Source organism: Sipha flava, unplaced genomic scaffold (assembly GCF_003268045.1).
Source record: "Sipha flava isolate LNK unplaced genomic scaffold, YSA_version1 40_pilon_pilon, whole genome shotgun sequence".
NCBI lineage: Eukaryota > Metazoa > Arthropoda > Insecta > Hemiptera > Aphididae > Sipha > Sipha flava.
This window is the reverse complement of record NW_020273126.1, coordinates 1,715,271-1,733,588: the sequence shown is the minus strand read 5'-3', so window position 1 is coordinate 1,733,588 and position 18,318 is coordinate 1,715,271. Positions and strand designations below refer to the sequence as shown.

General features: G+C 29.1%; 1 protein-coding gene across 1 annotated transcript in view; it reads right to left on the bottom strand.

Annotated features, from left to right (window-relative positions):
* LOC112688816 (dopamine D2-like receptor) overlaps positions 1-18,318 on the bottom strand; it is a 303,764-nt gene that overhangs the window by 107,975 nt on the left and 177,471 nt on the right. The window lies entirely within an intron of this gene.

The following is an 18,318-nucleotide window of genomic DNA, read 5'->3' as shown; positions in this document are numbered from 1 at the left end:
TGACTTTATTTTTTTTTAACAAATATTTTTTTCAATTAATTATAATCTATGTGTATAAGTGTTTTTTGAATTGGCCTATGGAAAAGGGTATCGTAGCAGCGTTCACAAAACAGATCCTTTGGTTATGAAATAATAATAAACGTACAAGTAATACGGTTTGGGTCTTTTGTCCGATCGTGTGGCCTGTCTTTGACACGTGGGTGTGCGTGCGCATGAGTATTTATCTCTAAAGACCGTCGGGGAAAAAAATGAACTTACACACGTAAAAGTTTATTAAGTAATTGTGATCCCCCCAAAGATCGCGTCAAAAAGAATAAATAATGACTGGAGAGGTAACACGTGTAACCGACAATAATACATGTTTTCTTTTATTAGGTTTCAGTCACATACGGAGCACCAATCGTACCACACGCGGGCCAGAGGTTTGGAAATCATACGAGTTTGTTTTACGAATTCTCTCGTTTCTCGTATCATATTGTACTCAAGAATTATGTACAAATGGAATCGGACGTTTTTCCACCAACTATTGCAATGTTGATTAAGTATGTAAGAAAAAAAAAAGAAGGGTTTCCACTGTTACCATTCGTGTGTACTACGAATGTGCAATTTCAAATCTCATAACACTACGATATTGCTCGTGCGGATATAGTTAAAACTGTCCAAGTTTCCACAACAACATTCCAATATATTACCGGAGAGTAAAATGTTCGAAATAATTAAAACACTATGGTATTATTTGCTCAGCGCTCTGGAACATTTTTCAAAACGTTTATAATGAAAAAAATTTAATGTCGAACCAGCACAGACAGTTGCGTATTTAAAGTTTCGACGAACGGAACGCAAAAAAAGCACAACACACTGGAGAACACCTACCATCCTGTTGTCGTTTCGAACAAATTTTTTTCATATCAACTCGAACCATATGAGCCATATTGCAATATGTTGTCGACATTATTAAAGTCGGGTGATGGATTATTTACAAACTGTTTTCGTCGCTTAGTTCAAAACAACAGTTTCAAGTCAAAACATAATAATGCAGGGCGGAGTGCGAAACGAGCTCACTCGTCTCGATTATCAACATCCATCAGCATTGGTGGCACGTGCGTAGAGTAATATAATGACCGACGTTCTCGGTGGAACATCGACTCGAGATCCGTGTTCACGAGTGCGTACAATATTTTGTGAATTCGATTTTTCAAAATTAGTATATATTTTTATTGATTTTTTTATTAAAAATAACCCGCCGCAGCAATAGTCAGCGGGGCATTGTCTAGTCTACATTTTACTTATTAATTTTGTTGATGCAATGTATTTGATTGTTTTTTTCGTGGAATTTCGGCAGTCGTTGAGTGACATGTAATCTTGTTCAGGAAGATTAGCCTTTTTTTTCTGTGAAACTCGTAGTTTTGGCATTCGGTTAGTATGTGCTTGATACTCAATAGGACTCCACGAGTTTGGCACATTTGAGGTTCTCCATTGTTCATCAGATAACTGTGTGTGATTTTTGTTCGGACAATTCGTAGTCTATTTATTGCCAACTCAACATATATATATATATATATATATATATATATACTAGTAGTCTATACTTCTAGAACCATATATATTATATAAATTGTACAATAATAATAACAATAACAGCACGTAAATAAAATATAATATTTAAAGCGTTAGAAGAATGATCTATTTATGTAGTTATATTTAATTTTTTTAAAAAAAAAAAAAAAAAACTTATATTTAGGTAGTATTTAGATAAATCGATAAAAACAAATACAGTTTTAGATAAAATAAAACTGTATTTGTGTTTATCGATTTACCTGCTATTTTATTAGTAAGTCTCTACATTTTTTAGAGATTGAATTTATACTCAGAAAAATATTTTGGTAATAATTTTTTTTTTTATTTTTTTTTTTTTTCGTTTTATTTATAAAATTAATAAATATATTTCTACATATTTTCAATTTAAATTTTAAATTAACATCAAATCGACTTAATAATAGTTTTTTGGAAAATGTTACGTTTATTGTTAAAGTGATATTGAAAACTAATTTTAATTTAATTAGTTATTCAAGCTTTAATTATTTATGTTTATTTGGAACTATAATTACTACACTTCTTAATGAATTTCGCATTATTTTATTCATGGATAGAAAAAAAAAAACGAATATATTGGTATCATAAATATGTAGATGTATGTTAGACTCATAAAGCGGTCGTTACAAGCCCTTAGAGAACTGTATAACAAAATATACTAATGCCTCGTTATAACTACATTAAGGCTTACGAAAAATTCAATATATTTATGTTGCACGAATAGAGTATTAAAATCAAAAAGCGCTATTTTCGCACACCGTATAGATCGCTTTTTCGATTTTTTCCTTGTTTTTCCTTGTTGAAAAACTCAAAACCAATGATATCGATAAAAAATACAACACTACGTTTCGTACTGTTTTGATACGAATACATTATTAAGTACGTGCTTAAATAGTTCTTGTAAGTATACTCTCAACACGCAGATGATTCATTTCGAAATGGTTTCAAATACATTAATGTGTATACAAAAAATGTTAGAGCCGAGTTTGCCACAAATCGAAACACGAACAGAACATGTTATTTTTAATTTCATATCACGTTAATTTACATAATATAATGTTAATTCAAAGTCATACATAAAACAATTGGTGGTGTTCGCAAAACGTTGCAAATACATTAATAAATATACATTGCAAAATGCATAGGTAATATATTGATAATAATGTTGATAAGCAATACAACATGTTATAATAATTAGTAAAACATTACCGTCTCGTGAGGGATTTTAACAATAATCGCCAGGTGATCGGTCCGCGGTCGTTTCGCTAAAACGAAAGAGATGGCGCGAGAGAACAAACTTATTACTATTTACATTATAATAGTTAAACGGTTTTAATTGTGTTTGATAATAATAGTCGCTATCTTTTAAAAATGTCTACACTTAAATTCCGTGCCGGTAATTGAAATATTTAACGATGTAAATAGCAATACCATAATCTTCCCTCTCCCTCCGAGTGATTTCTCTATTATGTCTCGTTATGATAATCAATTGTAAATTAAAAACGATATTTCTCAAACAACAATTGAAACGCTGCTTTTCCGGGCATTAATACCATGCGTTGCGAGGTATAACGATTTTATACTGTGCTCATGGTGCCGCAAACGACCTTGTCACATTTCAGGACGTTCGAGTGTGGACGGAAAATGGTCCGAAAGAAAAGGACGAGTTTTTGCGATCGGGAATGGTGGATCGAAGGCGACCCATTCGAAACATCCTGACCATCGTTGTTGACGTGCTGTGTAGTTGTCCTTTCAATGTCGTTATAAAATATAATATAAAACGCCGCCTCGAACACCGATCACACTAGATCGAATAAGGTTTTGTCGACGCCGGACGTGTATGTGACTACTTGTAAAACTAACACTGTCGAAGGTGAATCGTTTTCACCGAGAGCTAAGGGTAGGCGACCACCCTCAGAAAATGGTGACTCTCACTCAATGCACTCGTTTGCTCTACTGCACTCATACATTTACAACAATAACCGTCAAAGCCGCAACCCCGTGACTGCAAAAGCCCCCGACAACTGTTTTTGACCGGTAGCACTGGCACAAAAAAAAAAAAAATAATAATAATAATAATAATAATAATGAGTTATCGTAAATAAGGTAAAAGAAGAATGAAGTCCATTTGTTATCTGATGACGTGTCGGAAGAGGAAAAAATCAAGTAAGTAAAAAAATAGAAAAAGGGTCGACAACGACGAGATAACCGTTTCTATAATACATATACACAACAACATATACATGGACCCCGCCAATATTCTTTGTTTTTACAGTTTTTTTTTCACCATACAGTCTCAAATGCTCTTTTTCATGTACTGATAACAGTGCCTTAATAACTTAGATACTTATGCTTTAAACTCCATATGAATATAATAACATAATATGTATACCTAACCAGACACAAATCTAGAAATTAAAAAAGGGAATGAAGAAGTGCACATCAAGTATACAAAATTATAGGCATTAAGTCAAGGTTGTAAAATAATAATCATTTATACATATAAAATAATGACAAAAAATTTAAATAATATATAATATATTATAAATCACGGTTATTTATATAATAACATATGCGAGAATGCACAATATTTAGCAATTGAAAATAAGATCACAATTCATTAACAAATTAATTAACCCATCTTTTGTCTTTATTCTTATGAGTTAGGACTATCAAGGACTATATAAATAATCACAATTGTCAATCGCAAATGTCTATAAGCAATATAATACATTTCGTAAGTATAGAATTTCTTCTCTTTACTTAAATAAATAAGTTGAAAATTAGGGTAATCTTTAAAATATTTTAAATACCTAAGGTAAAAGAGAGGGTCTTCAGCCACTTAAGCTTAACTTTGTTTTCTTTCCTACACGTAATACAGTAATATTTTGAATAACGCATTTTTAGTCTTTGCTCAAATATTCGGTAAACGCCACACAATGTTAATAATATACTCGTACTATCATACGTGAAATTCGTGCCGTATTATGCCTCGGCGTATTTATACACTACACAACATATACTATGTATATACGAGTACTATCTAAATTACCCGATTTTGCCTGTGGAAATAAATTATTATCTTTGTGTCAGGTTAGGTTACTATGAGCAAATAAAAAATTACGATTCGTGATTAATCTAAATAAATAAATACGTATAGATTTATTAAAAAATTCATAAAATTGAACTTAAAAGTTAAAAACTAATACAAATTTAATATGAATGAAAACTTTATTAATATAATTAATTTATTGATTTTATACAGTAGAGTCTCTCAATAATCCGAACGATATTGGGGAAAGGGGTCGTTCGGATTACCTATGGCTTAGTAAAAAAACATAAATTTTATTGTAATTTAAATTATGAAATTTATTTTTATCTATATAAATCATGCAAAAACTCGTCATTTAAAAAAAACAATGAATACAAAAAATTATTATAATTATATATGTGTGTATATACAGCCAATTAATATAATATTTATAACATAATATGAACCTTGTTATTTAAAATGTATATATTTACTATTACTATAATGCACATACATATGTATTAATAAAGCGATGCGATAATTCTCAAGCTCATTTGGATTACCGCGTCTTTTGGATTAACCTGTGTTCGGCTTATCGAGACTCTGTTGTAATTATTTACTATTATTTTAAAAGTTGTGTTACCGCAATAAATGTTTAATTATATTATTCAAATGGTACCTATGAGTATTATTTTTAAGAATTGTTTACATATTTAATAAAGACTATTTAATTTATACTTTCTAGTTACTTTTATATTATTTGATTCCTAAAAAAGATAATTAAATAATACATATAATGGTTGAATTAACTTTTAAATATTTTAACTATAAATATTACTTAGTTATAAGTATTATATAAATTATAATTGTTTTATACTTCTTATAATATACCTACAAATAATGTATTTTTTTTTAAACTAAGTACTTATTATTTATTACTTACTTCCATACAAAAATGTACAAAATATAAATATTTTTTGTTCATTATTTATATTTGAGGTACCTTTTAGATCAAAGCTAAGTTAATTTTAATTCAATTTTATTTTTTAAGAATCAATTTATACAAAAAAAGTGAGAATTATAATTAATATAATTTAAAAAAATGTTATCTTTTTTTTTATCCAGATAAATAGTGTTTTACCTTTTATATCTATCTGAATAAATTGTATCCAATTATCTTTTATCTTTATATAGATACATTTTTAGTTACCTGTGCGCAATAATGGTTATTAAACACCACACATGCACCACGAAATTATTGTAATGTATACCGAGTCACAGACAGTATAGGTCCAAGTTGATCCGATGCCAGACATCGTATCCATGGCTATTTGTGAACAATGTAAAATAATCGAAATAATACCTAATCATTTTTATTTACCGAACTCTTATATTACTCAAATAAATGTAAATAAATGCATTATACCATTATGACATTTTAACTCAGATGTTTATATTTATATTGATGGACAAGTTTAAACATAATATATTTTCATACATATTTAAATCATATATAAGCTAATACATTAGCTAATAAAATTAGCTCCTAATACATTAGGAGCAGACAATATTGAAGGGATTAAAATGAGATATCTTAAGACACCTTTGTATTTTCTTTGTGATGAAAAAATTTAAAACAATTTATTCGAAACCTAATAAATTGATCCGGAATAAATATTCGTGATCAAATTAAAATCATATTTTTTCATAGAATAAAATGTTCACATAATTCAAAAATTTATCCAGTAGTGATCTGTGTATTATTTTAAATTAAATCTCATTACATAATAAATAATAATTATTAATTCCAATGTATCAATACAGGAAGGTCATACGATTGAATAAATACAGTTTTGTGTAATCTCGTGATCGTTTATACGAGAAAAAAATCCGTTTTCACGTAAAACTATATGAAACTTTATGATAAATGATTAAATTTCACAATATTCGAATAACCGATGATGATGTAATTATTATCTCGGGCATTGAAACTTAAACATATGCATACAATGTTTACTATGTACAATGTTTCACTAGGCATAATATGGTAAAGATTATAATATAATAAATATTATATATATTTATCTCGAATGAGATTACATTTCTATAAGTCTCGAAAACAACGAAATTCGAAAAATTAATACAATAATTAAAAACAAAAAAATAAAATTTATACCTCCGACCGATTTGACAAGAGTACTACCGAAAAGTTTTAAATTTTTTTTTTTATAATTTCTTCCTGTTGCTCTGTGCAATAAATCAACTTGTCTTTTCAACTTTAATTTGTGTATCAACTCAAATTTTCCTATCCGCATATACGTGTATATAAAAGTGTATTCTCATTTAAACATTTGAATGAAAAAACAATGGTTATTTAAAACTTATAAATTAATGATCACTGAGACATTAAAGTAGAACAAAAAAAAATATTTAATTTATAATATATTTTTTATTATTGTTCTTAAATATTTTAAAAATTTTCTAAGTAAACTCAACTATTTTTAATAGAATATCTAAACTTTTATATTCTGTATATACTGTATACTTATATTTTGAGTATTATATAAAATGATTGTGCACTTCTGTTTAAACGTAGTTAAAATATAGTTTTTAAAAATGTAACAATAGGTAAATATATTTAAGTCGTGATTTTTGTTTACAGAATTTATTTTTTCTTGTATTTATATAAATAATAATATTATCTTAATTATTACATAACGATAATGATAAGTGCTGTGAGTTAAATTAGCTACAATTTACTGTTGAATATTTGAATTTCATTTGCAAAATTGTAATAAACATTAGAATATTTGTTAAAAATTTATAAATTAAACGTTCCCATAATTATCTAACGATTCTATTCTATTTATTTAGTCAACTATATAAATATGCTATATATATATTCTGCATAAGCGCAGAATATGAATTACATGAATTTAATAACAGTTCAACTTAAAAAAACATCCATAATCATCCTATATTATTTGTTTTAGTATTATTGAAATTGAACAAATTTATTTTATAAAATAAACTGTTCCGATATAAAATTATTTTGATATAATTATACTCCAATAATCCAACCCAACAAGCAATCATAATAAATATTAAATATTTTTTGGATATGTTTAAACAAAAAAATTAAATAATTATTAAATAATCTGTGTTCAACCCAATAAAATTAAGTATTTACCCAAAGTGATATAACCTTTCATATCATATTGTCAGTCTTATTTTAATTCATAAATGTTTAGCATTAAACGTGGACTGAAAGCCCAAAAAGAATGTTACAAAATAAAATGAAAAAATTTTGATTTTTTTTCTATATCAATAATTTCTGGTTGATGTTAAGAGTGGTAAAAGTTAGACTATTGGATTGATTAATTTTATATTTTTCATAAAAAAAAAAAAAACCAATAGAATAGTATGAAATGATCACTACACTTTTTTTTAAATTTATCTTACGACAAATCATCCGAATTATATACATTAAATGATAACATTTATTGTCAGTCGAGAATAATAATATGTACTATTTCCACGTAGAAAAATAATTATCACAATGAAGTTGGTAAAAAATAATATCTGATGCTTTCACGTTATCATCATGACTACTGGGATACTGCAAGTTTACTGTCACATACTGTTAATACAATACTAATCGTATTTCAGTGATTTCGGGATTTTCACACGTACAGTAGAAATCACAAACTATCGAAATATCTACTATGCGTACGTGTTTCTCAAAAACCAACGGTTTCATAACTCACTATTATTTCCCCGTTTAATGAAATGCGTTTTTGCGTCCAATTTCGTGGTAGATACTTCATAATTGATTTCATCTGGAATTAATGCTGATCGTAAAGGGTGTAAGTGAGGACGGAAAATGTGCATTAAAGTTACTTTTGTCAGCAAAAAGTCTGTTTTCGTTCTCAACACGGACGTGAGAAATCGGAACGTAACCTTTACACATATTTACGTTTAGAAACGTTTGTATCCAGACTATTCTTTTATTTTGCATTAGTTACCGAAGAAAAACTGATCTCGGCGGTGCGTCACCTGCTTAAAACCGATCGCGGAAAAAATCAATCACGTTTGATACAATTGGTTTCATACCGACATATTTTGTTAATAGGATCCTACGCCCAAAAATTGTGTTATCTCCGACTTGCAAACGTGCAGCACAACAAAGATGAGTCCAGTAGTAAAAATATTGGTTCGATGGCTTTATTATCAGAGCAAACTAACCTGTTATCGAAAATAAATGGAAGGGCTGTATTATCTGTGTTTTGTCAGTCGGTTTTTGTATAGTATTTTAACTTTTCACGCGAGTTCAAAGTACGTAAAATATGAAAATTTCAAATGCACAGTTGATAATTCTCTCAAAACTTAAAATATAAAAAACACGAACAATAAAACACAAATAATGGATTAATATCAAGTATTAAAATAATTTAATAATTTTTTTAATTTAATTTATTTTGTGATATTCAAATATTAAAATAAGTACATTTACTTCCTTTAATATTTGATCCTAGACTGATTTGCTTTGGTTTTGAAGCTAATAACAAAACGCTTAAACTACTGGTCACAAACAACACACACGACTACACTGACGTTCTCTAAATGGTGCCCGAATAGAATACAGCAGTGCTTCCGATTCATCACGAATCATAACGATTGGATGAAAATAAAACAATAATGTTACTATCCGTCGAGTATCTTTGAAACATTTGCGATTCCATAGTAATTAAAACCGAAGTCTTATAGTCCGATATTTCCGCAATCGAAGAAATATTTTATAATTTCGTAACATTATTCATCCGTTTTAAAACGCATACGAAGGTAAGATAAAACGTTCTGTTTGAGTGAGGTCCCGAATCCAAAATTGGTCGGGTCGTCATCAGTCGCCGGATATAAAATATTAATAAAAAAAAGTGGACCGTGTTTATTGATACGCATCAAAGAGAAAAGATTACAAGAGTTAATAAAATCATAAATACATATGTGTAATAATTACAAACTATATTTTATTCAAATCGTGGCAACAACCAACATAAACACAAAAACTGAACAGGACACTAATAATATAACCGACAAACCGTCTAAAATAAAACTATGAGTACCAGGTCACGACGACGTGAATTTGTAGTTTATCATCACCAGATAAGGGGGTAGCTAAAACTGTAGGTTAGTTTTAGAATAGTTGAAACAATACATCTGATAATAAGACGTACCTGTCTGTCTTGATTGTTCCACAAAATTCGAGACTACTCTGGTCCGTTTCCGAACTATAGCCAACATGTACTTAAGACGTACATTAGATACACTCAACATTATACATCAAAAATCCTACACCGTTCCATGCGTATCTGATCAATTTAATTACAATTTTTATAAAAACGTTCGTTCGTTTTACGAATAATGTTCAATTGATGAAAACGGTTAAATTCATTGATAGAAAATCATATTCAATTCCATACGATTTATTACGAACACATTTTGAAATTGACTCACCGTCATGTCACGCAAGAAGCATGTATTTCAATACAAGCTTTACCACTGCAATAAAATAAAACTAGACAATTTGATGGTTGATTTCCGAACACATCTACATGTGTTCCGGTATTTATTGAGATTTTAAACTGTACCTGCGTTTATTTGTACTGGATCCGTTCGACGCGATCACGTCGAGTAAAAAATCCCCAAATGTGTAGCTAGAAATCCAACATTTTAAAATTAATTTCGATTGAGTGGGTAGTTTTTTTTCCCTTCCACCTCCCCCTCCGAAGCCATTAACGAGTGCGCGACCAAAAACCATACTTCGTCCAACCAAAATGTAACGTTATACAATTCCTGAAAGACGAATTTTACTTAAATCTAATAAGCTTTTGAAGATGTATCATGTAGTTTATGCACTCTATAATTTAATCATGGAACTTGCCTAAGAATATGTTGCCTGGAATATTTTTACAATGAACGTCTTTCTGGGGCTGAACGCGACGGCTTTTCAGCTTTTCAGCCGTACCATTGCGAGATGTGTAAAAAAAAAAAAAAATTAATAGATCACCTCGAATTGACGGTGTTAACGGAGCAAAAAAGATCGGGTGACGCCCGCGGGAAGATTAAATATTTAATTAGGGTCCAGACGGCCGAAGAGCGTAAAATCCTCTTTTCTGCAATCTGGTATCACCTCCGTTTTAATTTCGACAGTTCCCGCTAGCTTATCGCCCGATACAATACGGTGGTAGTACGATAGTGTCAAAGAATTTCATACGAAATCCGACACGTTTTTTTTTTCCAATTTTTTATGATTAGTGTTTATTAAATTTACGAATATCGTATATACATTCAATATATTTTTTATTATATACATATACATAATATATATGTGGTATAATTCTACGGTATATCATTTGGTTCGGGTCACAATGAAAAAAAAATAATAATAAAAATAAACGCTCACTACTTGGAGTATTATCTGAACTTCATATTTTTTTTTCTTTTTTTTTTTTACGAAATTAAATGTGAAGAATCACACACATAAATGCAACTGAATATAATTTCTGCGTTAAGGAAAAGAAAATGAAAACCGTATTACTTGTTCTCGGATGAATTAAGTTGTACGACGATGATAATGATACGTAGCTGAGTAATGATATGAGTGTATTCATACACTAAGAAATGTTTGTATTCAAATTTAGTTTGTGTTGAACTGTAAAAACTCGTTAAAACATTTTTATTTTATTTTTTCGCTTATTGTCAAAGATAGATAACTCGTTCAACAATGGACATATTTTAGAATGGCTAGTAATAACTGGCAGGTAAGATTGACAAGTTTTCAGTCACTGACATTAAAACATCTAGATCCACTACTATTTGAATTAATGCTACTATTTTTTTTTTTCCATTAAAAAACTAATTGAATTCTCTGAATTCCTAAGTTATTAATCTATAATTATATTTTAACAAAAAATATGTTAATAAGTTTGATGGAGTTCGAAGTTACGACACGAGTCAATTTAAAACATAAATAATGTAACGGTAAAGTCAAATATTTTTGTTGAATTGCGTCTGGTAAAATAACATTTAGTTTTTGATTACTTTTGTTTTATAAATGTATGTTACTTTATTTTTAAATTACAATTAATAAGTCCAGAAACATAATTTACATAAAAGTCCAAAAGTTTTGAAATTCAAAAGATCACAATTTTTGTACATAATTTTTAGATCACTCAAGAATAGTACTCTAGTAGTTCTTGTTTTTTGCCGTGAAGACGGTATAGTGATATCAAATTTGTTAGCAGTAGATAGATTTTGCTGGTTGACTTGTACGGTTGGGAATTCTAGTGTTGAATTGAAAAATTATGTTCCCTAGTTTTAAAATAGTTACAATAGTTTACCATTCCAGTACGTGGAACTCAAGTCGACCACAAGTATCATACAAGTTTAAGGATTTTATTTTCAAAGTCAATATGATTCACCGTTTGAAGGGTGAGGATAGATAAGTGAGTCGTATTATTTGAATTGGATTTTAATTAAACCAAGCAATACGGTATCGCTAAAAATATTGATTGAAAACATTTTTTTTATCGTAAGATTGAATTACATATTTTGATAAAATTATAAACTCAGTAATATTGTATTATTTCGTAAATAAAGTATATTTTTTCATTAGATGAATACATTTTATGAAATATATATATATTATAAAATCATTTAGCAATTCGTTTTTAGAAAACAATGGAATTATAGTATAATAAAAGTTATCATTTTATGGTGTTAAATAATTCTACCACTATTTCTAGTACCGTAACTTTAATAGTTATAAAGAAATGCAACGTAATTGTTTTACATCATAATGAAATGATTTTCAATTAGAACACGAAAACTATGGAAAGAAAACATAAACACTCCGAAAGATAACATATAAATAATTAATTATCCAAGAACAATTACTTTTTACGGAATAAATTAATAACAAATATTTTATTAACGAAATCAAAACGGGCCAAAATAATATATTTTAATCTGCTTAAACATTCAACATGTATTATATTTCAGAATTAAAAAATGATGATGGCTGTTTTTTAATGAGTGTTGCGGCCATTATTGCTAGAATTGAGATAAATTGGCCGTAAAATATGAACTGTTGTGCATTTGATGTTCTAACTTTTCCATTCAAAACCTTTAGAATACAATAAAGGAAATAAAAACTTAACACTTTCTCCGAATACTCAAGATCATTTGTAATATTTTTTTAACGAAAACACTTCATTTATATTATTCGTATGCCTAAGCTCAAATAATTTACAAAATAATATTTTATGTATTCATGTTAATATCATGATAGGTATATAATGTTCATGTTTATAGATTAACAAATAAGTTTTAATTACGGCTTAATCGAATTCAAAATTTAGATTATTTTTAATTATTTTTTTAAATTTTACAATAAATATTATATGTAGGTACTTTAAGTAGAGCATAAGATGTGTTAAAATCATATTGGATAATTTTGAGAGGATAACACACATTAGTATTATTTTGTCGGTAAATAAAATAATAAAATTAAATATACTGTAAGAAATAATAAAATATAAGTAAAATAATAATTATAATATTTTATTGTGATTTATCATAAGTAAGATGGTAATTATAATAATAAATTACACCGCGTAAAATATATTTTTAATTTCTTAAATTCATTTTCTAAGGAATATGAAAGAAAAAAAGAAAATAAAGACTTAGCAGATAAAACATGATTTTCTTACGCAAGTTTCTGTAAAATATTCTCAAGTATAATTAATACGCTAATTGTGCAACAATGCCTAAAGTCTACACAACTTCACAACTCTTTCGTGCCAAAGAAACCACTTTAAATGTTTACCCGCATGGAATATACTATTATCACTAGCAATCCATTGTTTATTCACTTAAAACAAATAATCAGGAGTTTAATTAAAATAAATAGTTCTTAATATTTTATGAACAATCTTAATTAATTATTTACTATCCAAATTATATTCAGTTAAAAAATCGTTGAACTCTATTAAAACCCACTCGCTTGCTTATTCATCGAAAAATATATAATTAGATATTGATCAATATGTGTGCGTGTAAGACGAGTTTATTGAAAAATTACAGTATGACCATCTTCACAGTTCTACTTGATTTTTAACAAAAAAAAAAAATTATTAATTTCCTACATTGAACTATGGAGTTATTGATAGTTTGAAATCTTTTTTTAGTCCTCTATCGTGTTAAATCTGCATTCAGTACACGAAATTCGAACAAACATCATAACTTTAATCTCATCGTGAATGATATGGTACTAGAATATGTGTACGGCAAATAAACGTAGGAACGGATACCAATGAGATTTATGTTATAAACACTGTATACTAATCCACCGTCGAGTATTCGGTTCGTAACCGCTGAGAAAAATGAATAAAAAATGTTTTGCGTTTATAACGGGAAACGTAGATAATCCGGCCTTTCGCTAATCTCTAGGGCCAAATCCACGTGGCGAATTATTACAAATCGATACCTTGTACCCACGGTGAATGCAACCGAATGGAAAACTGTGTGGCTCGTGTACCTAATACAGTAAAAACCGGACGTACAGAGTGTGCGTTACTTGGAGGCCCCGGACCTCATGGTACATTATGGGTACTCGAGAGGTTCAATGCCTGGCATTAATACATCGATATACAATTGATTTGTACGGAACCAATGTTATTTACTAACCTTACCGATGCCCGTAGCCCATCATTCTTCTAGGTTATTGCATTATGTTCTCGTGGTTAAATCGTATTATAAATATTATGAAAAAAAAAAAAAAATGATACAAAAATAAAGTGTCGATTATAATATTTATTTTCTTTAATGTTTTCAATGATTACATGTTCTAGTAAACTATACGTATTTAATAACATTGTTAAATTTTTTAATGAACCTTAAGCACTTATAACAGTCTAGAGTAAATTATTTATTTCAATGATAAATCAACATATTTGTTTAGGTATTAAGTGACAGAAAGGCAAAGGATGTTAAAGCGATTGATGAATCCAAGAATTTGGAGAATTCAGAAGATCGAGAAGGCTAGAAAAGTTTATTTGAAGGTGCTAATAACCTAAAAGGCTTGTAAAGTAAATACAAAATAAAAAATTAAGTATCGTGTTTTAATCAAAATTTTAAACCGAAAAAATCCATCCCCTCTCTAAGAATTCAATTTTTTTTTTTTTTATTCCCTATCGAGGAACTGTATAAACGGTAAGGGGCCTCTAAAGATTTTGATTTGCACACGAGCCTTAAGTAATCCAGCAACAGAACGGCTTGCACCGAGGCAAAAGGTGAAACGTTTTTCACGTGCTTGTTGTTGCTATCACGTCCCCTGCCACGAAAGGGCTTCGCACGGCTACTTACACCTGTCGGACGTGTGCGCGCCCGTCCACGCGTTCAAGCGGTCCAACAACGGTTATTAACATCGTTTTTGGTAATGACATCGAATGCTTAGCGCCCGACAATTATAATTCGACGAGTGCATACACAATGTATACACTGCAAACGTGTAGATTCGGATGAAATGGTTCGGTGTTTGATGGATTACATTCGACTCGAGCGGATGTTATTTATGGTTCCTTCTTCTTAAATGGCTTTCCGTAATTCAATAGATTTTTCAACGCAGCAGGTTCTTTACTTGACGTGATTTTTTCTCAGACGTGTTAAACACACTGCGCGCAGTATAATGTAATACAGTCTATTTTAGCTGACGAGCGGTCGTCGGTATACCTATACGTTTTACTTGTATCGGCCGATCGCGTTCCGCCAGCGTCGTGACAACGTGATGGGATGCGTTTTGTTCGAATTATCAGATCGTATTTCAGCCATGCACATAATTAATGATTATGGAGAAAAACGTGACGGTGGGGTGGGGTGGGGGTAAGTAAATGAAAAAAAACCTCCGTACACGTTTTGTGTAAATTAACATTGACAACGTTTTTAAAATGTCTGAATAATAAGAATAAAGAAATATATCTCAACAAGCATTTTCTATGTTTTAGTATTTTTGTTTTATTTTATTTTATTTTTTTTTTTCTTTCGGAATAATATTACGTAGGTGAGATTAAGTACTTAAAATCTTTATATTTTTTCGCTGAAGTCCTTCCACCTTACTCCCTTAGCGCTCATTTTTCTTTTTCTGTGCTTTCGACAAAAATGTGTTATTTCGCGTCACACTTAGTTTCACATCGTAAAACGTGATACGAATACCCAAGTTCACCAATGATCCCATGGCTTATTCAGTTCAACATCTGATCCTGTTTCGGAACCTGATATGTACCCAGCGATATTTTCAGTATTTTAATACTCATTTAGAAATTCCTCGATGTTTCTTTAAACGCATTGATGCTCATATCTTATGAGTCTTATGGTTGTTGATAATCCATTTTCATTAAGTGCATAATGATATCGTGTTTTGGCCGCGTGAGACAAGCGGAGTAAACAAAATGGGATTATAAAAAATATTAATAATGCTGTAAATTTAATCGGATATAAAAAAAAAAAAAACACTTCGCCGACATAAATTTTTACAAGGAAGTGCTGATGCAAGACAAAAACGTAAAAACATAAGAATCATGAACTTGAAAACGTAAGAAATAATAGTTTTCAAATATAAAAGTATAATAATATTAAAGTTTGTAGATAGTGAAAAAAATGTATCTCTTCGTTTTTAAAATATGTGCATCAAACCAATAGTTAGAAATGTTGAAGAATTTATTAAAAAAAAAAAGAAAATTGATACATGATCAGTAACAACAGCAATTGGATTAATGTGATCCTTAATTTGAACAAAACCGTACACGTAACGACGCGAAATTATTGTTGGTTTATAAGTTTCACTAGTCATAAGTAGTGCGCTGCGTTTGTAATAGTAATATATAATGAATATAAAATAAATCCGTTGTGTTCGTATAAACAAGAATTTAGAATACTAGGTATCTATATTTTATCCAAATAAATTTAATATTATTCAATTTAAATAATGGTTTTTACATTACTAGTCATAGTAAATTTTTGTACATTGGAAGCGATTTGGTTATGTCCATAATTACAATTTCATTAGTGTGTTTCAATAGCACGTTGTATGGTTGGAATCAATCGTTGGAATCAATGTACAACCCAATAGATGCTACCCTATTATTCTATAAAATATTGCTCCATGCTCGATGTCTAAATTTATAAAATTCGTATCGATATTTATTATGAGCATTTCGTTTGTGAATGAAGTTTTATCTTACAGGTCAAACTTGAGTTATGTATCATTAAGTTTGGTTAAATTTTATTTTTACAAGAAAAAATATTTTCAAAACCATTTTCCATTATTATTTCATACGCTTATGGTACGAAAAATCAATACCCTGCTTGTTTCGTGTTGTACTTATCTTACACGAATACCAATACATACGGTTTACGATTCAATTTATATAAAATCAAAATACAACTCGTACACTGACTGATAAGCATAAAGTCAAAATCATTGTACCGATTCATTTGAAATTTTGGAGGATTATAATTATTACCAAGTGCAGATGCACGAATAAAGGATTTTCCAAAATCGTATTTTTAAGATTCGAAACAGTTTTAGATTATGGCCTAGGTTTACATATTTATTCACGATTTAGGTACCTAGAATATGTACTCGTATTATTTTCTTTAATACGAGTAAACTAATATTAACTATAACAGATTCAGTTATACAAAAACAAATGTAGTTTAAATAAATACAAAAAAATAAAGAGCACTAGAATATACGAGGATTTCATGCTTTTTTCAGCCTAGAATTTTTTTTTACATTGAAATAGTAATTGCTCCAATCTAAAATTGTAATATATCTTCTGGCCATCGCCAGGTAATTCAGGTGTTTGTAACACATATCATTATGTTCATATTATATTCAAATTTTTCGTCATAATATATATATATATTCTAACATATTTAAAACAAATATGTTGAATATGCATCCATTAATAATGACATGTATAACTGACACTTTTCTTATGTGAATCATGAATATTATACGACTGAACGTATTAGTGTAATGTGTAATTTGATCTGAACAATTTAACACACTGTGGAGAATAAAATTATTATTTATATATATCTAGTATTATGAGAACATTTTCTATAATATAAAAAATCATATTTGAAATATTATTCAATGTACATTATTTATGACAGTCTTTCTGCTGCGTAGATATCAATATTCATTGATTGCAATCGGTTAAATTTAATTTCAATGCAAAAGCCCTAACCGTGATCTAAGGCATTTTGAACCGTTTGCCAAACAAATTCAAAAGTTCCGTACAGTAAAACGCAATATTATTTACGATGTAGTACTTTCAATCCAGTCATATATGCTGCATATGAAAGTCGTAGAACGCTTGCACTACTATATGCTCTCAAGTATTTTCAGAAAGAGGAAAAAACACGAAACCACGTAAAACCAATAGCTTTGGTGGTCTACTCTACCCTCTATAGCGTATAATACATTTATACATAAATGCGTGTGTGTGTATTATGTATGTATATAAATAATCTCAAATACGTCATCGAAAATTCGGCATTTATCTTCACTTTTTATCGTTTACTACGGTACACACAATTTCTTGGGGGTTTTCGAAACTTTAACATTT